Source organism: Lampetra fluviatilis, chromosome 56 (genome assembly GCF_964198595.1).
Source record: "Lampetra fluviatilis chromosome 56, kcLamFluv1.1, whole genome shotgun sequence".
In the NCBI taxonomy this organism is placed as follows: domain Eukaryota; kingdom Metazoa; phylum Chordata; class Hyperoartia; order Petromyzontiformes; family Petromyzontidae; genus Lampetra; species Lampetra fluviatilis.
In genome coordinates, this window is record NC_136330.1 from 7,251,813 (window position 1) to 7,276,693 (window position 24,881).

Below are 24,881 nucleotides of genomic sequence, written 5' to 3' on the forward strand. Positions count from 1 at the left end.
GTCCGTTGAGGCTACACGGGGGATCTTTGTTTTTTTATGGTGGTGGTGGTGCATGCACTTGCCCCAACAGTCTGTTGAGGCTACACGGGGGATCTTTGTCTTTGTTTTTGATGGTGGTGGTGCGTGCTCCATCGGCTGGGTACGGCGCGCAAGAAGTTCGCCGTGAGTTTGAAGGGAACCTCTCAATGCGCCAGCTTGTAAGGCCCCTGCTGAAGTTGATTGGGGTTGTTGCAGTTTTTTAGACCCGACTTTGGCTATCGCGAATGATAGGTCAACGAAGTGGCGGCTGATATCATCGTCGCCATCATCACCATCATCATCACCATCATCATCATCACCATCATCATCACCACCATCATCACCATCATCATCACCATCATTATCACCATCATCACCACCACCATCATCACCACCACCATCATCACCATCATCACCACCACCATCATCACCACCATCATTACCATCAACATCACCACCATCAAAACCATCATCACCACCACCACTATCACCACCATGATCACTATCATCATCATCATCATCACGACCACAATCAACATCATCATCATCATCACCACCACCATCGTCACCATCATCATCACCACCATAATCATCACCATCATCATCACCACCATGATCACCACCACCACCATCACCACCACCACCATCATCATCACCACTCTGAGCGCCGTGGCGACGTTGATTCTGAGATGTAGAGGGGAAAGAAACCGGAGGATCCGGAGACAAATCCCCGCGACCACGTGGAGAGAGACACGCAGACTCCAAATACACAGCAGCAGCAGGCGTCGTCAGGGTCGGGATCTAACCCACGACCTCCTGCACACCAGGCGAGGTAGTTAACATCTCCTAGCCACCGTGATGATGATGAGAGTGAGTCACGCACACTCCAAATACACAGCAGCAGGCGTCGTCAGGGTCGGGATCTAACCCACGACCTCCTGCACACCAGGCGAGGTAGTTCACATCTCCTAGCCACTGTGATGATGATGAGAGTGAGTCACGCACACTCCAAATACACAGCAGCAGCAGGCGTCGTCAGGGTCGGGATCTAACCCACGACCTCCTGCACACCAGGCGAGGTAGTTCACATCTCCTAGCCACTGTGATGATGATGAGAGTGAGTCACGCAAACTCCAAATACACAGCAGCAGCAGGCGTCGTCAGGGTCGGGATCTAACCCACGACCTCCTGCACACCAGGCGAGGTAGTTCACATCTCCTAGCCACCGTGGTGATGACGATGCGAGACAGAGAGACACGCAACGTCGCCTTCGAGCAGCCGAGGCCATGACCTCCCCAAAGTGCGGGGCCCGGGCCAGTCGCCCCGATTCGCTGTACCCCGCGGGGACCCCTTTGACTCCGCAAACTCCACCAATTCACTCGCCCTCCCCCCTCCATTCACAAAAGCAAAGTTTGTGGGGAACGATAGCCGATTATATACTTTTGAGGCATAAGGAACAAAAGTCGTGTTACATCGAGATGTTCTTACGTACAGCACTTGCCCCAACAGTCTGTAGAGCTACACGGGGGACCTTTGCGTGCGTGCGTGTTTGATGTTGCAACAGCACTGGGGAGACAAAGGCGGCCGAGCGTAGTGCTGGCCACACCAAAGACAAAGATGCCCCCTATAGTCTTGAGCGTGTTGGTAGGGAAAGTGCTCGTAGACACACATAGACATGTACACACACAGACATGTACACACACAGACATACATGTACATAGACATGTACATAGACATGTACACACATAGACATGTACACACAGACATACATGTACATAGACATGTACATAGACATGTACACACATAGACATGTACACACAGACATACATGTACATAGACATGTACACACAGACATGTACACACACAGACATACATGTACATAGACATGTACACACACAGACATACATGTACATAGACATGTACACACATAGACATGTACACGCATAGACATGTACACACATAGACACAGACACATAGACATGTACACACATAGACATGTACACACACAGACATACATGTACATAGACATGTACACACATAGAGATGTACACACATAGACATGTACACACACAGACATGTACACACACAGACATACATGTACACAGACATGTACACACACAGACATACATGTACATAGACATGTACACGCACAGACATGTACACACATAGACATGTACACACGTAGACATGTGCACACATAGACATGTACACACATAGACATGTACACACACAGACATGTACACACAGACATGTACACACACAGGCATACATGTGCACAGACATGTACACACACAGACATACATGTACATAGACATGTACACGCACAGACATGTACACACAGACATGTACACACACAGGCATACATGTATACAGACATGTACACACAGACATACATGTACATAGACATGTACACACACAGACATGTACACACAGACATGTACACACACAGGCATACATGTACACAGACATGTACACACACAGACATACATGTACATAAATATGTACACACATACATACATGTACATAGACATGTACACACACAGACATGTACACACACAGACATGTACACACACTTTTGAGGCATAAGCAATTAGGAAATAATGCTTACTACCCAGGAACAAAAGTCGTGTTACATCGTGTTGTTCAACACACTTTGCGCAAGAGCGCAGAAGCGTGGTCACCACATCTACGCCTCTAGATGAGGAACGAAACAGGTGATGACTTCTCCACTAATCTGGCTGTCGCCTGATGAAGCTGGTTGTAATTACTGGCGAAACGTCGTACTCACATTGTAAATGTTGTGGCTTGGCTCTCCAACACACCGGTGCTGTACTAGTACACTACACTATACACTACACTATATACTACCATACACTACACTATACACTACACTATTATACACTACATAATACACTACTATACACTACGCTACACTATACACTACTTTACACTACACTATTATACGCTACACTATACACTACACTACTATACACTACACTAAACACTACTATACACTACACTACTATACACGACACTACTATACACTACACTACTATACACTACGCTACTATACACTACACTACTATACATTACACTACTATACATTATATACTACACTACTATACACTACACTAATATACACTACACTATACACTGCTATACACTACACTACTATACACTACACTACTATAAACTACACTACTATACACTACACTAATATACACTCCACTATACACTACTATACACTACACTACTATACACTACACTACTATACACAACACTATTATACACTACACTACTACACTATACACTACTATACAACACTACACTATACACTACACTACTATACCACTAGACTATTATACACGACACTATACACTACTATACACTACACTATACAGTACTATACACTACACTATACACTGCTATACACTCTACAATAGACTACACTATACACTACTATACACTACACTACTATACACTACACTATACACTACACTACTATACTACACTACTATACACTACACTACACACTACACTACTATATACTACGCTATACACTATACACTACACTACTATACACTACACTATACACTACTATACACTACACTACTATACACTACACTATACACGACACTACTATTCACTACACTAATATACACTACACTATACACTACACTACTATACACTACACTACTATACACTACACTACTATACACTACACTATACACTACACTATACACTACTATACACTACACTATACACTACTATACCACTACACTACTATACATTACACTAATATACACTACACTACTATACACTACACTATACACGACACTACTATACACTACACTAATATACACTACACCATACACTACACTACTATACACTACACTACTATACACTACACTATACACTACTATACACTACACTAATATACACTACTATACACTACACTACTATACACTACACTACTATACATTACACTATACACTACTATACAATACTATACACTACGCACTACACTACTATACACTACACTACACACTACACTACTATATACTACGCTATACACTATACACTACACTACTATACACTACACTATACACTACTATACACTACACTACTATACACTACACTATACACGACACTACTATTCACTACACTAATATACACTACACTATACACTACACTATACACTACACTACTATACACTACACTACTATACACTACACTACTATACACTACACTATACACTACACTATACACTACTATACACTACACTATACACGACACTACTATACACTACACTAATATACACTACACTATACACTACACTACTATACACTACACTACTATACACTACACTATACACTACTATACACTACACTAATATACACTACTATACACTACACTACTATACACTACACTACTATACACTACACTATACACTACTATACACTACACTAATATACAATACTATACACTACACACTACACTACTATACACTACACTATACACTACACTATACACTACCCTTACTAGTTGGCCGTGTCGGGTGGTGGCGGGTTTAAACGACACATTTATATATTTTCGCGATCTAACCCCCAAAACAACCTCTACCGTGTTGATTCTCTGCGTCTTTCGGTGAAGCCACTTATATGGAAGAAGAAAAATAATTTAAAAAAAAACACCACGACGTTTCGATCCCGACCCAAGCGATGGCCTCCTCCCTCACCTGAAGACGATCCCTTGTGCTGCGATCGAAATGTCGTCGTGATTTTTTATTAGTTTTCTATCTCCGTCGCTTCAGCGAAAGACGCGTGTGTAAGTAACACGTGTTCCTGCATTCACGAAAGCTTTAAGTCAAGAACTCTACCATGTTCAGTTTAACACGGAGGCTTATCGCGACCAATATTATTCGTGATGAACGTTTTTTTTTGGGTTAGATGCGCGTTATTTAAAAATGTGTCGTAAGCCTCCACCACCCGACACGGCCAATCAGCAAAAAAAAAGTGTCACGTTGACAAAAGACAAAATCGTTCACTAATTTAGCCTCACACCGGTGTGTTGAAGAGTGAATCCACAAACTTTACAGTTTTTTTAGTCCGACGTTTCGCTGGTCATTACCTCCAGCAACACCCGGCAATTGGCCAGAATTCGCCAGAATCGCCCGATGATGCTGGATGCAATTAGCAGCGAAACGTCGGACTACTATTAAAAAAAAACAGTAAATGTTGTGGATTCACTCTTCAGCACGCCGGTGTGAGGCTAAAGTAGTGAACTATTTTGTCTTTTGTCAACGTGACACTTTTTTTTTGCTGATTGGCCGTGTCGGGTGGTGGAGGGTTACGACACATTTGTTAAATAACGCGCTCGAACCCACAAATGTTTCATATTCTCAGGTTTTTCCGGTAAAGTCACGTAGGTAAAACATTAAAAGTAATGAAAGTAAAATAAAACAAAACAAAAATAAAAATAAAATTCACGACGTTTCGGAGGCAACACAAGTCTCCGTCATCAGGTGGGACCGTCACAGCCAGATTAGCTGCATCAAGTGAAGCAATGATTCAAAATGTAATCCCTTATAAGCAAGTTGAAGGGGGGGAGGATTGCTTCACTTGATGCAGCTAATCTGGCTGTGACGGTCCCACCTGATGACGGAGACTTGTGTTGCCTCCGAAACGTCGTGAATTTTATTTTTATTTTTGTTTTGTTTTATTTTACTTTCATTACTTTTAATGTTTTACCTACGTGACTTTACCGGAAAAACCTGAGAATATGAATCATTGCAGTCACGAAAGCTTCAAATTTAGAACCCAAAAACGTTAATTATACACTGGTCAACACACTTTTTCTGGCATAAGGTATTCCAACGGTTTTAAGGTGCTGATTCCACATCTGGCATCAGTTTTTGTCTATCACATCAGGTTTTTGAGATATCAAATATTTCATTTTCAATAAAAACTGCAGAAGAAAAATATTAAATAATTGTGGATATCTACATAAAATGATATTATTAACACACCATCCTAAAAATATAGCACCATATTTTAACACTGAAGCAGTCACTGACTCGCAACAACTTGCAATCATAAGTGACAGAGTTCATTTCGGGTAAAATCAATGCAAATGGGGTATACCGATAGCATAAAAATGAGATGTGATAGAGCAAATCTGAGATCAGATTTGGAATCAGCACCCTGAAATTAGTCTACAACAGCTGCAAAAGTCCAGGCCAGAATTTATTTTTGTTTTTTTTGTTGACCAGTGTTATTAATTTTTTTGATTTAAAGCTTTCGTGACTGCAGGGATTCATCTTCTTGGTTCTTTCGGTAAAGTCACGTAGAAGGGAAATAATAAAATAATAAAAATTACAATAATTTTATTATGTTCAATTTTTATTATTTCCCTTCTACGTGACTTTACCGAAAGAACCAAGAAGACAGTGTTATGAACTCCACCATGCTGTTCAACACGTCCTCACTTAACGTGATCGCTAGCGATCAATACACCAGCTTGGAGCCTCCCCCCCACTCCTCTGAGGCTCGACTCGGGGGGAGAGACAAAGGCGGCCGGGCGTGGTGCTGCCTGGCCACCCCCCAACCCCCACGGCTGCCACGGTGCCGGCAGCCTTCGTTGGCTGCTGCTGCTGCTGAGAGCACTCGCCCCCACGGGCTGATCGGGGCTGTACGTTGAAGGATTTGTGTCTGTGAGTGTGAGCGGGGAGCGGTGGTGCAGTGGTTAGCGCACTGTGTGTGTGAGTGAGGAGCGGTGGTGCAGTAGTTAGCGCGCTGTACGAGTGTGTGAGTGTGTGCGGGGAGCGGTGGTGCAGTGGTTATAGCGCTGTGTGAGTGTGTGGGGGGAGCGGTGGTGCAATGGTTAGCGCACTGTGTCTGTGTGTTAGCGGGAAGCGGTGGTGCAGTGGTCAGCGCACTGTGTGAGTGTGGGGAGCGGTGGTGCAGTGGTTAGCGCACTGTGTGTGAGTGGGGAGCGGTGGTGCAGTGGTTAGCGCACTGTGTGTGTGTGGGGAACGGTGGCGCAGTGGTTAGCGCACTGTGTGTGAGCGGGGAGCGGTGGTGCAGTGGTTAGCGCGCTGTGCGTGGGGGGAGGGGTGGTGCAGTGGTTAGCGCACTGTGTATGTGTGTGTGAGCAGGGAGCGGTGGTGCAATGGTAAGCGCACTGTGTGTGTGAGCAGGGAGCGGTGGTGCAGTGGTAAGCCCACTGTGTGTGTGAGCGGTGGCGCAGTGGTTAGCGTACTGTGTCTGTGTGTGTGAGCGGGGAGCGGTGGTGCAGTGGTTAGCGCGCTGTGTCTGTGTGTGTGCGAGTGGGGAGCGGTGGCGCAGTGGTTAGCACGCTGTGTGAGTGTGTGGAGAGAGGTGGTGCAGTGGTTAGCGCACTGTGTGTGAGCGGGGAGCAGTGGCGCAGTCGTTAGGGCGCTGTGCGTGGGGGGAGGGGTGGTGCAGTGGTTAGCGCACTGTGTCTGTGTGTGTGAGCAGGGAGCGGTGGTGCAGTGGTAAGCGCACTGTGTGTGTGAGTGGGGAGCGGTGGCGCAGTGGTTAGCGCACTGTGTGTGTGAGTGGGGAGTGGTGGTGCAGTGGTTAGCGCACTGTGTCTGTGTGTGTCTGGGGAACGGTGGTGCAGTGGTTAGCGCACTGTGTCTGTGTGTGTATGCGGGGAGCGGTGGTGCAGTGGTTAGCGCACTGTGTGTGTGCGGGGAGCTGTGGTGCAGTGGTTAGCACACTGTGTGTGTGTGAGTGGGGAGTGGTGGTGCAGTGGTTAGCGCACTGTGTGACTGTGTGGGGGCGCGGTGGTGCAGTGGTTAGCGCACTGTGTCTGTGTGTGTCTGGGGAACGGTGGTGCAGTGGTTAGCGCACTGTGTGAGTGTGCGGGGAACGGTGGTGCAGTGGTTAGCGCACTGTGTGTGTGAGCGGGGAGCGGTGGTACAGTGGTTAGCGCGCTATGTGTCTGTGGGGGGGGAGCGGTGGTGCAGTGGTTAGCACGCTGTGTGAGTGAGCGGGGAGCGGTGGTGCAGTGGTTAGCGCACTGTGTGTGTGCGGGGAGCGGTGGCGCAGTGGTTAGCACGCTGTGTGTGTGTGTGCGGGGAGCGGTGGCGCAGTGGTTAGCGCACTGTGTCTGTGTGTGTGGGGGGAGCAGTGGTGCAGTGGTTAGCGCGCTGTGGCTATGTGTGGGGGGGAGCGGTGGCGCAGTGGTTAGCGCGCTGTGTCTGCAAGTTCGATTCCCGCTCACAGCCACCAACAATGGTGACGATTATCTGAACCGGTCCTGGGTCTCCCCTAGGTCGATTCAGCCTCAAATGAGTACCTGTTAGGGGAAACAAAGGCGGCCGGGCGTGGTGCTGGCCACCCACCCTCTCGTGTGCCGTGCCGGCCTTCGTAGGTGCTACTCGCTAACAGCACTTGCCCCAACAGTCTGTTGAGGCTACACGGGGGATCTTTGTCTTTGTTTTTTTGTACATGCCTATGTGTGTACATGTCTGTGTGTACATGTCTATGTGTCTGTGCCTATGTGTGTACATGTCTATGTGTGTACATGTCTATGTGTCTGTGTCTATGTGTGTACATGTATATGTGTGTACATGCCTATGTGTGTACATGTCTGTGTGTGTACATGTCTATGCGTGTACATGTCTATGTGTTTCCACATCCGTGTGTATACATGTTCATGTATGTATATGCGTGTACATGTCTATGTGTGTACATGTCTATGTACATGTATGTCTGTGTGTGTACATGTCTGTGTGTGTACATGTCTACGAGCACTTTCCCTACCAACACGCTCAAGGCTATAGGGGGCATCTTTGTCTTTGGTGTGGCCAGCACTACGCTCGGCCGCCTTTGTCTCCCCCAGTGCTGTTGCAACATCAAACACGCACGCACGCAAAGGTCCCCCGTGTAGCTCTACAGACTGTTGGGGCAAGTGCTGTACGTAAGAACAACACGATGTAACACGACTTTTGTTCCTGGGTACGAAGTGTTATTTCCTAATTGCTTATGCCTCAAAAGTACACAAAACGGATCTCGTTGCCCACGAACTTTGCTTTTGTGACCAGGACTTTACGTGAAGCAATACCGCAAATGCACGCCGCGTTTCCTCATTGACAAATAGGCACATTGCAAAATATCACCAAAATATCACCGTCCTGGGGAACGATAGCCGTGTTCTGTACTTTTGAGGCATAAGCAATTAGGAAATAACACTTCATACTCAGGGACATTTTCTTTTAGCTTTTTGTTGCACAGTCTAACAATAAGAATTACACTGGTAAAAAAAAAAACATTTCTGGCCTGGACTTTTGCAGCTGTTTTATACTAATTTCAGGGTGCTGATTCCAAATCTGATCTCAGATTTGCTCTATCACATCTCATTTTTATGCTATCGGCATACCCCATTTTCATTGATTTTACCCGAAATTAACTCTGTCACTTGTGATTGCAAGTTGTTGCGAGTCAGTGACTGCTTTAGTGTTCAAATATGGTGCTGTATTTTTAGGATAGTGTGTTTACAATATGTTTTTATGTAGATATCCACATTGATTTAATATTTTTCTTCTGCAGTTTTTATTGAAAATGCAATATTTGATATCTGAAAAAACCTGATGTGATAGACAAAAACCGATGCCAGATTTGGAATCGGCACCCCAAAATTACCTTAAAACCGTTGGAATACCTTATGCCAGACAAAGTGTGTTGACCAGTGTTATCAGTGTGTTTTTTTATTTGCATTTTGACCACAAGTATTGTGGTTAATGCAGACGTGATTCCTCGTGAAAAGGTTTCAGTTTTGTTGCCAGATAAAAAAGGGGAAAAACCCCTAATCTCTAATTTTGGTACTGGCAAAGGAGGTCCAATGATGATGATTCTCCCATTATAGCGTACACAGGCATACGGCCAGTTGCCTCCTTGTCGATCTTCTGTTGCCACTGCCATGGTTGTGGTTCCCAGTGTTTAATTTCAGCTGACCAGTGTAATGCGAATAGGAACTTTGCAGTCTCTGTCAGTCTGCCGCTAGACGAAGCCAGACCTCGCCTCGCCGAGCTGATCGTGGGTAGCGAGGGTTGAGCGGCGGTCCAAACTTCACCCCCCAAGGATCATCGGGGGTTGAGCGCCTGGTCGCTGACGTTAGCCGTGGCCGGATTCACAACGCAGCGTGCTAACCGATGCCCCACCGCTCCCTATGTGCGTGTGTGAGCATATACATAGATGTATGTATGTAACTGCGTTCATGTATTACACAGAGCGTGTATCGGTGCGCGCGGATGTATGGGGAGCGGTGGCGCAGCGGTTAGTGCTACGCTGCGCTACGAACCCGGCGGGACCCGAGTTCGATTCCCGCTCACGGCCAACACCAACCAGTGACGATTGTCTGAACCGGTCCTGGGCCTCCCCTAAGTCGACTCGGCCTAAAATGAGTATCTGGTGCGGTGCGTAGTAAACATCGCCACTGGGGAGACAAAGGCGGCCGGGCGTGGTGCTGGCCACCCACCCCTGCGTGTGCCGTGCCGGCCTTCATAGGTGCTCGCTAACAGCACTTGCCCCAACAGTCTGTGAAGGCTACACGGGGGATCTTTGTCTTTATAGAAGCAACACTTGCCCCAACAGTCCGCCAAGGCTACACGAGGAATCTTTGTCTTTGTATAGGCAACACTTGCCCCAACAGTCTGCGAAGGCTACATGCGGGATCTTTGTCTTTGTCTAAGCAACACTTGCCCCATCAGTCCGTCAAGGCTACACGGGGGATCTTTGTCTTTGTAGAAGCAACACTTGCCCCAACAGTCCGTCAAGGCTACACGGGGGATCTTTGTCTTTGTCTAAGCAACACTTGCCCCATCAGTCCCTCAAGGCTACACGGGGGATCTTTGTCTTTGTAGAAGCAACACTTGCCCCATCAGTCCGTCAAGGCTACACGGGGGATCTTTGTCTTTGTAGAAGCAACACTTGCCCCATCAGTCCGTCAAGGCTACACGGGGGATCTTTGTCTTTGTCTAAGCCAGACTTGCCCCAACAGTCTGTGAAGGCTACACGGGGGATCTTTGTCTTTGTAGAAGTAACACTTTCCCCAACAGTCCCTCAAGGCTACACGGGGGATCTTTGTCTTTGTAGAAGCAACACTTGCCCCGACAGTCCGTCAAGGCTACACGGGGGATCTTTGTCTTTGTAGAAGTAACACTTGCCCTAACAGTCTGTCAAGGCTACACGGGGGATCTTTGTCTTTGTAGAAGCAACACTTGCCCCAACAGTCCGTCAAGGCTACACGGGGGATTTTTGTCTTTGTAGAAGCAACACTTGCCCCAACAGTCCGTCAAGGCTACACGGGGGATCTTTGTCTTTGTAGAAGCAACACTTGCCCCAACAGTCCGTCAAGGCTACACGGGGGATCTTTGTCTTTGTAGAAGCAACACTTTCCCCAACAGTCTGTCAAGGCTACACGGGGGATCTTTGTCTTTGTCTAAGCAAAACTTGCCCCAACAGTCCGCCAAGGCTACACGGGGGATCTTTGTCTTTGTCTAGGCAACACTTGCCCCAACAGTCCGTCAAGGCTACACGGGGGATCTTTGTCTTTGTCTAAGAAACACTTGCCCCAACAGTCTGTAAAGGCTATACGGGGGATCTTTGTCTTTGTCTAAGAAACACTTGCCCCAACAGTCCGTCAAGGCTACACGGGGGATCTTTGTCTTTGTCTAAGAAACACTTGCCCCAACAGTCTGTAAAGGCTACACGGGGGATCTTTGTCTTTGTCTAAGAAACACTTGCCCCAACAGTCCGTCAAGGCTACACGGGGGATCTTTGTCTTTGTCTAAGCAACACTTGTCCCAACAGTCTGTGAAGGCTACACGGGGGATCTTTGTCTTTGTCTAAGCAACACTTGCCCCAACAGTCCGTCAAGGCTACACGGGGGATCTTTGTTTTTTGTAGAAGCAGCACTTGCCCCAACAGTCCGTCAAGGCTACACGGGGGATCTTTGTCTTTGTATAAGCAACACTTGCCCCAATAGTCCGTCAAGGCTACACGGGGGATCTTTGTCTTTGTATTAGCAACACTTGCCCCAACAGTCCGTCAAGGCTACACGGGGGATCTTTGTTTTTTGTAGAAGCAGCACTTGCCCCAACAGTCCGTCAAGGCTACACGGGGGATCTTTGTCTTTGTCTAAGCAACACTTGCCCCAACAGTCCGTCAAGGCTACACGGGGGATCTTTGTCTTTGTCTAAGCAACACTTGCCCCAACAGTCTATGAAGGCTACACGGGGGAGTGAGCGGTGGGGCAGCGGTTAGCGCGCTGCGCTACCAAACCCATGCCACCCGAGTTCGATTCCCGCTCACGGCCACCAACCCCCGTGATGGAACATCCCCCATAGGTTGACTCTCAGCCCTAAACCAGTGCCTTGGTCAACATCCGCACGAGGGGAGACAAAGGCGGCCGGGTCGGGGCGTATTGTGCGTGTTGTGTGTGTAGGTTATAGATGCTTCATGGGGCAAAGTGCTGTTAGCGAGTAGTAGCACCACCAGCTGGCTGGCGGGTGGCCTGCACCACGCCAGCTACTCGTTTGAGGCTGAGCCGACCTAGGGGAGGCCCAGTACCGGTTCAGACAACCGCCCCTGGTGAGCGGCGCGCTAACCGCTGCACCACCACTCCCCACTACGTATACACGCGCGCGCGCACGTGCTTACACAATAATATATGCAAGTGTAAATATGTTTAGAGTTGTCGTGTGTGTAATATGATTGTATCAAATTGTAATATTGACATACGATCAAAAAATAAAATACGTCAACGTGTTCGTAAATTTCCGCTCACAACTCCGACCATCAGTTGTGGACTTCTCAACTGGCGCTTCCCTCCACCTAGGTCCACTCAGCCTTAAATGCGCGTACGGTGAACTTCTTTCGCACCGTATAGAGCCACCCGTGCTAATCGGAGGTGCAGTGTTGAGTCTGTGAGCAGTGTTGAGTCTGTGGGTAGTGTTAGTCTATGGGTAGTGTTAAGTCTATGGGTAGTGTTAGTCGACGGGCAGTGTTGAGTCTATGGGCAGTGTTGAGTCTATGGGCAGTGTTGAGTCTATGGGCGGTGTTGAGTCTATGGGTAGTGTTGAGTCTATGGGCAGTGTTAGTATATGGGCAGTGTTGAGTATATGGGCAGTGTTGAGTCTATGGGTAGTGTTGAGTCTATGGGCAGTGTTGATTCTATGGGTAGTGTTTAGTCTATGGGCAGTGTTGAGTCTATGGGCGTTATTGAGTCTATGGGCAGTGTTGAGTCTATGGGCAGTGTTGAGTCTATGGTGCAGTGTTGAGTCTATGGGCAGTGTTGAGTCTATGTTGCAGTGTTGAGTCTATGGTGCAGTGTTGAGTCTATGGTGCAGTGTTGAGTCTATGGGCAGTGTTCAGTCTCTGGGCAGTGTTGAGTCTATGGTGCAGTGTTGAGTCTATGGGCAGTGTTGAGTCTATGGGCAGTGTTGAGTCTATGGTACAGTGTTGAGTCTATGGGCAGTGTTGAGTCTCTGGGCAGTGTTGAGTCTATGGTGCAGTGTTGAGTCTATGGGCAGTGTTAGTCTATGGGCAGTGTTGAGTCTATGGTGCAGTGTTGAGTCTATGGGAAGTGTTGAGTCTATCGTGCAGTGTTGAGTCTATCGTGCAGTGCTGAGTCTATCGTGCAGTGTTGAGTCTATGGGCAGTGTTGAGTCTATGGGCAGTGTTGAGTCTATGAGCAGTGTTGAGTCTATGGGTAGTGTTGAGTCTATGGGCAGTGTTATTCTATGGGCAGTGTTGAGTCTATGGTGCAGTGTTGAGTCTATGGGCAGTGTTGAGTCTATCGTGCAGTGTTGAGTCTATCCTGCAGTGTTGAGTCTATGGTGCAGTGTTGAGTCTATGGGCAGTGTTGAGTCTATGGTACAGTGTTGAGTCTATGGGCAGTGTTGAGTCTTTGGGCACTGTTGAGTTTATGGTTAGTGTTGAGTCTATGGTGCAGTGTTGAGTCTATGGGCAGTGTTGAGTCTATGGGCAGTGTTGAGTTTATGGGTAGTGTTGAGTCTATGGTGCAGTGTTGAGTCTATGGGCAGTGTTGAGTCTATGGGCAGTGTTGAGTTTATGGGTAGTGTTGAGTCTATGGTGCAGTGTTGAGTCTATCGTGCAGTGTTGAGTCTATGGTACAGTGTTGAGTCTATGGGCAGTGTTGAGTCTTTGGGCACTGTTGAGTTTATGGTTAGTGTTGAGTCTATGGTGCAGTGTTGAGTCTATCGTGCAGTGTTGAGTCTATGGTACAGTGTTGAGTCTATGGGCAGTGTTGAGTCTTTGGGCACTGTTGAGTTTATGGTTAGTGTTGAGTCTATGGTGCAGTGTTGAGTCTATGGGCAGTGTTGAGTCTATGGGCAGTGTTGAGTTTATGGGTAGTGTTGAGTCTATGGTGCAGTGTTGAGTCTATGGGCAGTGTTGAGTCTATGGGCAGTGTTGAGTTTATGGGTAGTGTTGAGTCTATGGTGCAGTGTTGAGTCTATCGTGCAGTGTTGAGTCTATAGTGCAGTGTTGAGTCTATGGGCAGTGTTGAGTTTATGGGTAGTGTTGAGTCTATGGTGCAGTGTTGAGTCTATCGTGCAGTGTTGAGTCTATGGGCAGTGTTGAGTCTATGAGCAGTGTTAGTTCATGGGCAGTGTTGAGTCTATGGGTAGTGTTGAGTCTATGGGCAGTGTTAGTCTATGGGCAGTGTTGAGTCTATGGTGCAGTGTTGAGTCTATGGGCAGTGTTGAGTCTATCGTGCAGTGTTGAGTCTATGGTGCAGTGTTGAGTCTATGGGCAGTGTTGAGTCTATGGGCAGTGTTGAGTCTATGGTGCAGTGTTGAGTCTATGGGCAGTGTTGAGTCTATGGGCAGTGTTGAGTTTATGGGTAGTGTTGAGTCTATGGGCAGTGTTGAGTCTATGGGCAGTGTTGAGTCTATGGGCAGTGTTGAGTCTATGGGCAGTGTTGAGTTTATGGGTAGTGTTGAGTCTATGGTGCAGTGTTGAGTCTATGGGCAGTGTTGAGTCTATGGGCAGTGTTGAGTTTATGGGTAGTGTTGAGTCTATGGTGCAGTGTTGAGTCTATCGTGCAGTGTTGAGTCTATGGTGCAGTGTTGAGTCTATGGGCAGTGTTGAGTCTATGGTGCAGTGTTGAGTCTATGGGCAGTGTTGAGTCTATGGGCAGTGTTGAGTCTATGGGCAGTGTTAGTCTATGGGCAGTGTTAGTCTATGGGCAGTGTTGAGTCTGTGGGCAGTGTTGAGTCTATGGTGCAGTGTTGAGTCTATGGGCAGTGTTGAGTCTATGGGCAGTGTTGAGTTTATGGGTAGTGTTGAGTCTATGGGCAGTGTTGAGTCTATGGGTAGTGTTGAGTCTATGGGCAGTGTTATTCTATGGGCAGTGTTGAGTCTATGGTGCAGTGTTGAGTCTATGGGCAGTGTTGAGTCTATCGTGCAGTGTTGAGTCTATCCTGCAGTGTTGAGTCTATGGTGCAGTGTTGAGTCTATGGGCAGTGTTGAGTCTATGGTACAGTGTTGAGTCTATGGGCAGTGTTGAGTCTATGGGCACTGTTGAGTTTATGGTTAGTGTTGAGTCTATGGTGCAGTGTTGAGTCTATGGGCAGTGTTGAGTCTATGGGCACTGTTGAGTTTATGGTTAGTGTTCAGTCTATGGGCAGTGTTGAGTCTATGGGCAGTGTTGTGACTATGGGCAGTGTTGAGTCTATGGGCAGTGTTGAGTTTATGGGTAGTGTTGAGTCTATGGTGCAGTGTTGAGTCTATGGGCAGTGTTGAGTCTATGGGCAGTGTTGAGTTTATGGGTAGTGTTGAGTCTATGGTGCAGTGTTGAGTCTATCGTGCAGTGTTGAGTCTATAGTGCAGTGTTGAGTCTATGGGCAGTGTTGAGTTTATGGGTAGTGTTGAGTCTATGGTGCAGTGTTGAGTCTATCGTGCAGTGTTGAGTCTATGGGCAGTGTTGAGTCTATGAGCAGTGTTAGTTCATGGGCAGTGTTGAGTCTATGGGTAGTGTTGAGTCTATGGGCAGTGTTAGTCTATGGGCAGTGTTGAGTCTATGGTGCAGTGTTGAGTCTATGGGCAGTGTTGAGTTTATGGGTAGTGTTGAGTCTATGGTGCAGTGTTGAGTCTATGGGCAGTGTTGAGTCTATGGGCAGTGTTGAGTCTATGGTGCAGTGTTGAGTCTATGGGCAGTGTTGAGTCTATGGGCAGTGTTGAGTCTATCGTGCAGTGTTGAGTCTATGGGCAGTGTTGAGTCTATGAGCAGTGTTAGTTTATGGGCAGTGTTGAGTCTATGGGTAGTGTTGAGTCTATGGGCAGTGTTAGTCTATGGGCAGTGTTGAGTCTATGGTGCAGTGTTGAGTCTATGGGCAGTGTTGAGTCTATCGTGCAGTGTTGAGTCTATCGTGCAGTGTTGAGTCTATGGTGCAGTGTTGAGTCTATGGGCAGTGTTGAGTCTATGGGCAGTGTTGAGTCTATGGTGCAGTGTTGAGTCTATGGGCAGTGTTGAGTCTATGGGCAGTGTTGAGTTTATGGGCAGTGTTGAGTCTATGGGCAGTGTTGAGTCTATGGGCAGTGTTGAGTTTATGGGTAGTGTTGAGTCTATGGTGCAGTGTTGAGTCTATGGGCAGTGTTGAGTCTATGGGCAGTGTTGAGTTTATGGGTAGTGTTGAGTCTATGGTGCAGTGTTGAGTCTATGGGCAGTGTTGAGTCTATGGGCAGTGTTGAGTCTATGGGCAGTGTTAGTCTATGGGCAGTGTTAGTCTATGGGCAGTGTTGAGTCTGTGGGCAGTGTTGAGTCTATGGTGCAGTGTTGAGTCTATGGGCAGTGTTGAGTCTATGGGCAGTGTTGAGTTTATGGGTAGTGTTGAGTCTATGGGCAGTGTTGAGTCTATGGGTAGTGTTGAGTCTATGGGCAGTGTTATTCTATGGGCAGTGTTGAGTCTATGGTGCAGTGTTGAGTCTATGGGCAGTGTTGAGTCTATCGTGCAGTGTTGAGTCTATCCTGCAGTGTTGAGTCTATGGTGCAGTGTTGAGTCTATGGGCAGTGTTGAGTCTATGGTACAGTGTTGAGTCTATGGGCAGTGTTGAGTCTATGGGCACTGTTGAGTTTATGGTTAGTGTTGAGTCTATGGTGCAGTGTTGAGTCTATGGGCAGTGTTGAGTCTATGGGCACTGTTGAGTTTATGGTTAGTGTTGAATCTATGGGCAGTGTTGAGTCTATGGGCAGTGTTGTGTCTATGGGCAGTGTTGAGTCTATGGGCAGTGTTGAGTTTATGGGTAGTGTTGAGTCTATGGTGCAGTGTTGAGTCTATGGGCAGTGTTGAGTCTATGGGCAGTGTTGAGTTTATGGGTAGTGTTGAGTCTATGGTGCAGTGTTGAGTCTATCGTGCAGTGTTGAGTCTATAGTGCAGTGTTGAGTCTATGGGCAGTGTTGAGTTTATGGGTAGTGTTGAGTCTATGGTGCAGTGTTGAGTCTATCGTGCAGTGTTGAGTCTATGGGCAGTGTTGAGTCTATGAGCAGTGTTAGTTCATGGGCAGTGTTGAGTCTATGGGTAGTGTTGAGTCTATGGGCAGTGTTAGTCTATGGGCAGTGTTGAGTCTATGGTGCAGTGTTGAGTCTATGGGCAGTGTTGAGTTTATGGGTAGTGTTGAGTCTATGGTGCAGTGTTGAGTCTATGGGCAGTGTTGAGTCTATGGGCAGTGTTGAGTCTATGGTGCAGTGTTGAGTCTATGGGCAGTGTTGAGTCTATGGGCAGTGTTGAGTCTATCGTGCAGTGTTGAGTCTATGGGCAGTGTTGAGTCTATGAGCAGTGTTAGTTTATGGGCAGTGTTGAGTCTATGGGTAGTGTTGAGTCTATGGGCAGTGTTAGTCTATGGGCAGTGTTGAGTCTATGGTGCAGTGTTGAGTCTATGGGCAGTGTTGAGTCTATCGTGCAGTGTTGAGTCTATCGTGCAGTGTTGAGTCTATGGTGCAGTGTTGAGTCTATGGGCAGTGTTGAGTCTATGGGCAGTGTTGAGTCTATGGTGCAGTGTTGAGTCTATGGGCAGTGTTGAGTCTATGGGCAGTGTTGAGTTTATGGGTAGTGTTGAGTCTATGGGCAGTGTTGAGTCTATGGGCAGTGTTGAGTCTATGGGCAGTGTTGAGTCTATGGGCAGTGTTGAGTTTATGGGTAGTGTTGAGTCTATGGTGCAGTGTTGAGTCTATGGGCAGTGTTGAGTCTATGGGCAGTGTTGAGTTTATGGGTAGTGTTGAGTCTATGGTGCAGTGTTGAGTCTATCGTGCAGTGTTGAGTCTATGGTGCAGTATTGAGTCTATGGGCAGTGTTGAGTCTATGGTGCAGTGTTAGTCTATGGGCAGTGTTAGTCTATGGGCAGTGTTGAGTCTATTGGCAGTGTTAGTCTATGGGCAGTGTTAGTCTTTTTTTGGCAGTGTTGAGTCTATGGGCAGTGTTAGTCTATGCCATAGACTAACACTGCCCATAGACTCAACACTGTCCATAGACTCTATGGGCAGTGTTAGTCTATGAGCAGTGTTAGTCTATGGGTAGTGTTGAGTCTATGGGCAGTGTTCTGTCTATGGGCAGTGTTAGTCTATGGGCAGTGTTAGTCTATGGGTAGTGTTGAGTCTATGGGCAGTGTTGAGTCTATGGGCATTGTTAGTCTATTGGCAGTGTTGAGTCTATGGGTAGTGTTGAGTCTATGGGCAGTGTTGCGTCTATGGGCAGTGTTGAGTCTATGGTGCAGTATTGAGTCTATGGGTAGTGTTGAGTCTATGGGCAGTGTTGCGTCTATGGGCAGTGTTGCGTCTATTGGCAGTGTTGAGTCTATGGGTAGTGTTGAGTCTATGGGCAGTGTTGCGTCTATGGGCAGTGTTAGTCTATGGGCAGTGTTGAGTCTATGGGCAGTGTTAGTCTATGGGTAGTGTTAGTCTATGGGTAGTGTTGAGTCTATGGGCAGTGTTGCGTCTATGGGCAGTGTTGAGTCTATGGTGCAGTATTGAGTCTATGGGTAGTGTTGAGTCTATGAGCAGTGTTGCGTCTATGGGCAGTGTTGCGTCTATTGGCAGTGTTGAGTCTATGGGTAGTGTTGAGTCTATGGGCAGTGTTGCGTCTATGGGCATTGATAGTCTATTGGCAGTGTTGAGTCTATGGGTAGTGTTGAGTCTATGGGCAGTGTTGCGTCTATGGGTAGTGTTGAGTCTATGGGCAGTGTTGCGTCTATGGGCATTGATAGTCTATTGGCAGTGTTGAGTCTATGGGCAGTGTTGAGTCTATGGGTAGTGTTGAGTCTATGGGCAGTGTTGAGTCTATGGGTAGTGTTGAGTCTATGGGCAGTGTTGCGTCTATGGGTAGTGTTGAGTCTATGGGCAGTGTTGCGTCTATGGGCATTGATAGTCTATTGGCAGTGTTGAGTCTATGGGCAGTGTTGAGTCTATGGGCATTGATAGTCTATTGGCAGTGTTGAGTCTATGGGTAGTGTTGAGTCTATGGGAGTGTTGAGTCTATGGGCATTGATAGTCTATTGGCAGTGTTGAGTCTATGGGTAGTGTTGAGTCTATGGGCAGTGTTGAGTCTATGGGTAGTGTTGAGTCTATGGGCAGTGTTGTGTCTATGGGCAGTGTTAGTCTATGGGCAGTGTTAGTCTATGGGTAGTGTTGAGTCTATGGGCAGTGTTGAGTCTATGTGCATTGTTAGTCTATTGGCAGTGTTGAGTCTATGGGTAGTGTTGAGTCTATGGGTAGTGTTGAGTCTATGGGCAGTGTTGAGTCTATGGGCATTGTTAGTCTATTGGCAGTGTTGAGTCTATGGGCAGTGTTGTGTCTATGGGCAGTGTTAGTCTATGGGCAGTACGTATGTTGAACTTCTTTCGCACCGTACGTAGCCAACCGTGCTAAATCGGATGTGTGGTGCGCACCCTGCTACGGGGTGTACACAACTCGAGAGCATCGCCACTGGGGAGACAAAGGCGGCCGGCGCGGTGCTGGACACCCACCCCCTCGTGTGCCGTGCCGGCCTTCATAGGTGTTCATAGACAAGGTGCCGGTTTCCACTTCCAGTGTCTCATCAGCAGTGTTTATCATTTGCATGCACCCAATGCAAACGAATGTCCAGACGCTTCTAGCCAAGGGCCGGCTTCCACATCCAGTGTCTCATCAGCAGCGTCAGACTTTTCTTGAACCGCAATGCTGGTGAACGGCCCAGATGTGCATCGGCAAGCAGTGGCTTCCTCGTTCAGTGTCTCATCAGCAGCGTCAGACTTTTCTCTGGCAGCAACCACCACCTCTGCCCCCCCCCCTCCACTGATATTCCTCGTGCCTGCGGAAGCCGCTACATCGCGATATCGCGATATGTTGAGATATCGCGATATCGTGATATTTCGCGATTTCGCGACATCGTGATGGCACAATAAATCATAAAGTAAAATTTCCCACAACAATTGCATTGTCTGTTGTGAGGGTGAAACTAAAATATCCATCGGTTGACGATTATTCCGCTCTTTAATTATTGTAATTACTTTATAAGTAAACATATACAAATAAATAAGGAATAAAAACGATAGATTATATTAATAATAGTGAACAGTTGCCGGTCTAATGCAAGTCGTAACTATAAGCGGCTGCGTATGAGCCGTGATATTTCGTGAGTTGTTCAACTTTCTGACGGAGAAATATTTTAATATATCTACTACATATGTATACTAGTCGACGTTTCAGGGAATTAACCTTCATGGCATATACAATGTGGTGATGTCATATTCTCCGAGGTGGGACCATTGTCCGAAACGTCAGCCATTATATATATATATTTTTTTTATTTTAAGACAAATACAAAGATAGAGATCCCCGTGTAGCTTCAACAGACTGTTTGGGCAAGTGCCACGCCCGGCCGCCTTTGTCTCCCCAGTGGCAATGTTCACTACACACCGCACTAGGTACATTTGAGGCTGAGTCGACCTAGGGGAGGCCCGGCACCGGTTCAGATTAATCGTCGCTGTTGGTGGCCGTGAGCGGGAATCGAACTTGGGACGCCAGGTTCGTAGCGCAGCTGCGCTAACCGCCGCGCCACCGCTCCTCATGGACACGACAAAGACAAAGGTCCCCCGTGTAGCCTGGCACACACAACTCCGGCAGGCAAGTCCCTGTGAGCGGGCGGCACCTCTGTTAGGTCCGGCACGGCACACACGGCACGCGCGGTGACCGCGGTGGTGATGTTATTGCTATACGGGGCATCTCTATCTGTGTGGGGAGTGGTGGCGCAGCGGTTAGCGCTACGCTGCGCTACGAACCCGGCGACCCGAGTTCGATTCCCGCTCACGACGATTATCTGAACCGATACTGAGTCTGCCCCTAGGTCGACTTAGCCTCAAATGAGTAGCTGGTACGGTGCGTAGTAAACATCGCCACTGGGGAGACAAAGGCGGTCGGGCGTGGTGCTGGCCACCCACCCCCTCGTGTGCTGTGCCGGCCTTCATAGGTGCTCGCGAACAGCACTTTCCCCAACGGTCTGTTGAAAGGCTACACGGGGGGATCTTTGTCTTTGTGTAAGGGGTTCGTTGACACTGTGTTAAGATCCCTCTTTTTGTAATAGGATTAAGCAGCGCCAATCTTAATCCTATCTTCGTGTTGGGGGAGAGAGAGAGATGCAGGGAGATGGAGTGTTAATGTATTTAAATAAACAGCGGCTGCGCTGCGAGTGGACTTGCTCTCGTCATGGTAATGTGGAATTCACAGCACCCGCCAATGGCACTCCGCGAGCTCGGTAGAATAGGAAAGGTTTCAACTTGGGGGGCGCCACGGTGGCTAGGAGATGTTGACTACCTCGCCTGGTTTACAGGAGGTCGTGGCTTCGATTCCGACCCTGACGCCTGCTGCTGTATATTTGCAGTTTGCGTGTCTCTCTCTCTCATCATCACGGTGGCTAGGAGATGTTAACTACCGCGCCTGGTATACAAGAGGTCGTGGGTTCGATCCCGACGCTAAAGCCTGCTGCTGTATATTTGGAGTTTGCGTGTCTCTCTCTCATCATCGCCACGGTGGCTAGGAGATGTTAACTACCGCGCCTGGTATACAAGAGGTCGTGGGTTCGATCCCGACCCTGGCGATGCCTGCTGGAAATTTCTAATTTGCGTGTCTCCCTCTCATCATCATCATCATCACGGTGGCTAGGAGATGTTAACTACCTCGCCTGGTGTACAGGAGGTCGTGGGTTCAATTCCGACCCTGACGCCTGCTGATGTATAATTGGGAATTTGCGTGTTTTTCTCTTATCATCGTCACGGTGGCTAGATGTTAACTACCTCGCCTGGTATGCAGGAGGTCGTGGGGTCGATCCCGACGCCTGCTGTATAATTTGAAGTTTGCGTCTCTTTCTCTCTCCCCGTGGTCGCGTGGATTTTCCCTCCGGGTCCTCCGGTTTTCCCCCTCCACATTGAGAATCGAACGTTTCTACGCGTTTCGAGTGTTTTGCTACCGATATGAAAATCGCACGTGGCGAAGATGATGATGGTGGTGGTGGTGGTAAGTCGCCACTTCTAGTTGAGCTGTCATTTATGACGTTTCTGAATAAAAGCCACTTCGTTCAGTGGGGGCCTTACACCTGGTGACATCATAGAAATAAAATAGTTAAAATAATTTTTAAAAAAACACGCTTTAATGAAATCTACTCGTAATGGCAGAACTCCACGACTCCAGGAAGTGGCCCCACAGCTTGCCATAATGTAAGGGACCGTGGACAATTAGACCCGTAAAAAAGATTGTTTCAAAGTCATTTTTTTATATTTTATGATAGAATATAGTATTGTCATCAGTATGACATACCTATACCAAGTTTGCAGTCGATACGACATTGGGAAGACGGTTGAAATTGAGTTACAAGATTTGAGTATACAACAACAGAGTGAGTTAAATAAAAGCGTGTAAAATTTAAAAAAATATATATTCTTACATTTTTTATGATAGGATATAGTCTTGTTATCAGTATGACATTAGTATACCAATTTTGCAGTCGATAGCACATTTGGGAAGTGGGTTAAAAATTTAGTTACAAGATTTTTTTTTAAGGATACGACAACAGACGGAGTGAGTTAAATAAAAGCGTGTAATAATACTAATACTGGTAGGAGGGCATGGAAGTGGCCGTGTTAATGTGAGAGATTAGCATGATGTTAATGTGAGAAATTAGAGGGCACGGAAGTGGCTATGTTAATGTGAGAGATTAGCATGATGTTAATGTGAGAAATTAGAGGGCATGGAAGTGGCTATGTTAATGTGAGAGATTAGCATGATGTTAATGTGAGAAATTAGAGGGCACGGAAGTGGCTATGTTAATGTGAGAGATTAGCATGATGTTAATGGGATAAATTAGAGGGCACGGAAGTGGCTATGTTAATGTGAAAGATTAGCATGATGTTAATGTGAGAAATTAGAGGGCATGGAAGTGGCTGTGTTAATGTGAGAGATTAGCATGATGTTAATGTGAGAAATTAGAGGGCATGGAAGTGGCTTTGTTAATGTGAGAGATTAGCATGATGTTAATGTGAGAAACTAGAGGGCATGGAAGTGGCTATGTTAATGTGAGAGATTAGCATGATGTTAATGTGAGAAACTAGAGGGCATGGAAGTGGCTATGTTAATGTGAGAGATTAGCATGATGTTAAAGTGAGAAACTAGAGGGCACGGAAGTGGCTATGTTAATGTGAGAGATTAGCATGATGTTAATGTGAGAAATTAGAGGGCACGGAAGTGGCTATGTTAATGTGAGAGATTAGCGTGATGTTAATGTGAGAAACTAGAGGGCATGGAAGTGGCTATGTTAATGTGAGAGATTAGCATGATGTTAACGGGATAAATTAGAGGGCACGGAAGTGGCTATGTTAATGTGAGAGATTAGCATGATGTTAACGGGAGAAATTAGAGAGCACGGAAGTGGCTATGTTAATGTGAGAGATTAGCATGATGTTAATGTGAGAAACTAGAGGGCATGGAAGTGGCTATGTTAATGTGAGAGATTAGCATGATGTTAATGTGAGAAATTAGAGGGCACGGAAGTGGCTATGTTAATGTGAGAGATTAGGATGATGTTAACGGGAGAAATTAGAGGGCACGGAAGTGGCTATGTTAATGTGAGAGATTAGCATGATGTTAACGGGAGAAATTAGAGGGCACGGAAGTGGCTATGTTAATGTGAGAGATTAGCATGATGTTAACGGGAGAAATTAGAGGGCACGGAAGTGGCTATGTTAATGTGAGAGATTAGCATGATGTTAATGTGAGAAATTAGAGGGCATGGAAGTGGCTTTGTTAATGTGAGAGATTAGCATGATGTTAATGTGAGAAACTAGAGGGCATGGAAGTGGCTATGTTAATGTGAGAGATTAGCATGATGTTAAAGTGAGAAACTAGAGGGCACGGAAGTGGCTATGTTAATGTGAGAGATTAGCATGATGTTCATGTGAGAGATTATATGGCATGGAAGTGGCTATGTTAATGTGAGAGATTAGCATGATGTTAATGTGAGAAATTAGAGGGCATGGAAGTGGCTTTGTTAATGTGAGAGATTAGCATGATGTTAATGTGAGAAACTAGAGGGCATGGAAGTGGCTATGTTAATGTGAGAGATTAGCATGATGTTAATGTGAGAAACTAGAGGGCATGGAAGTGGCTATGTTAATGTGAGAGATTAGCATGATGTTAAAGTGAGAAACTAGAGGGCACGGAAGTGGCTATGTTAATGTGAGAGATTAGCATGATGTTAATGTGAGAAATTAGAGGGCATGGAAGTGGCTATGTTAATGTGAGAGATTAGCGTGATGTTAATGTGAGAAACTAGAGGGCATGGAAGTGGC

The 24,881-nt window shown here is 46.8% G+C and overlaps 1 protein-coding gene across 1 annotated transcript in view; it reads left to right on the forward strand.

The window, feature by feature from the left end:
• The window catches only part of LOC144950134 (short stature homeobox protein 2-like), a 36,666-nt gene that overhangs the window by 1,261 nt on the left and 10,524 nt on the right, over positions 1 to 24,881 (forward strand). The window lies entirely within an intron of this gene.